The sequence below is a fragment of the Bison bison genome, unplaced genomic scaffold (genome assembly GCF_000754665.1).
Source record: "Bison bison bison isolate TAMUID 2011002044 unplaced genomic scaffold, Bison_UMD1.0 scf7180017864371, whole genome shotgun sequence".
Taxonomy (NCBI): domain Eukaryota; kingdom Metazoa; phylum Chordata; class Mammalia; order Artiodactyla; family Bovidae; genus Bison; species Bison bison.
Genome location: NW_011494943.1, coordinates 1,232,584 through 1,234,186, shown reverse-complemented (window position 1 = coordinate 1,234,186; position 1,603 = coordinate 1,232,584).

Here is a 1,603-nt window from a genome sequence, read left to right as displayed (position 1 = left end):
TCCATCACCTGCGCGCCTGTCACCTGTCTTCCCAGCCTATACCAGAGCTAGCTTCTCTCCGGAACACTGATCCCCGCCTTTGATGGGGGTCAGCCCCCACCTGGAAGACCCTAAGGCCCCCTTCATCACCCCCCAACCCAGACCCTGGGCGCTCCCTTCCGCCCACCTGCGGGCCTTGACCGGCCTGGTCCCTGTCCCAGGACCCCCTCCTGCTCTCCTCCTGGTGGGTTTCTGGGGCCCAGGAAGTCTCAGCCTGCAGTGACCCTCCTCCGGGTCTCGGGTGGTCGCCTCAATCAGGCAGCGCTGCGTCCATCGTGTCAGAACCCACGCCTCCAGGGCAGGGACTGGGGCTTCAGGGACAGGCCCCCTCCCCCAGGAAGGCAGGGTCCTTCTCCGCAGGCGCTGCTGATGCTGGCCTGCAGCAAAGAGCCAGCGTGGCCTCAGGGCCCAAGAGCCCTGTTAGGAAAAGGCCCTCACACCCCCAGGCCTCTGGTTGCAAACATCTAACCTGTGGAATTCTCCAGAACTGGAACTCGAGATTCTCTTTATCACTGCGTCCTGTTTCTCAAAGTGACTGGTTCCATCCCCAGCCTCCCTCTCACATGGTGTGGGCTCCTGGTCCTGAGAACACATCTGCCCACCACCTCCTGGATGGGAACTGTGTTATTAGCATCCTTTGGGTTGAGTAAAACAAAACCCAAGTCAAGTCGACTTAAGAGAAAAAAGAGACAGGATTTGCTGGCTCCCAGGGACCTGGGGTAGCTGGATGTAAGGATCCAGTGACGTCAGAGGTTGGCCAGTCTCCCCCTCCGCCGCCAGCCCCTCCTCTTGAGGCTCTGAATTCTTCTGGCTTCAGCCCCAGAGGGCTCTCCTTGGTGAGGTCTTCCGAAGCTCGTGTTTGTCCTTCCACTTGAGAGGCCCCAGCAGACAGGGAGCGCCGTGCTCTCTGAATTCCTGGCCTGAGTCCCAAGGCTGACTCTCGCTGGACCCACGCTAGTCTCACGCCCATTCCCGAACCAATTTTGATACCAGAGAGGGAAATGTATCAGTTGGCCAGATCCTGTGCTGTTTGCACGACCGAGGAGTGCTCCCCAAAGGAAAACCACGGTGCTGCTACCAGGAGACCCAGCAAAGATCAGAAGCAGCTACAATGACCGTGGGGACAGCTTGCAGAAGTAAACACTGGTGTCGTGTATGGAGACTTGGGAGCAGGCGGCTTGGAGCACTCTGCGCACTGGGGACCAGAGTGTGGAAATCAACCAGGCCCAACGCAAGACACCATCAGGGGTTGTATGGAGCGGGAGACTCGGGCGGGGGACCCCCGCAAGCGGCCGTCAAATGAGGCGGGTATGGTCCCGAAGCAGGACCTCCCGACAGGTAAGGGGTGAGGCAGGCAGGCAGGCCCACAAGCCCTTCCTTCAGGGCCGGAAGTGAATCCTGCAGTCCCGGGGCGGGCGGGGGCGGGGCGGGGGCTGGGCTCGGCCTGCTGTCGGTCACAAACAGAAGGGACTGCCCTGCGGCCTCATTGGAAGAGGAGCTCCAGGTGGTGGAGTCCAGGCGGTCTGCACAGCAAGCAGGTGGTCTGAAGAAATGGCCACGGAGC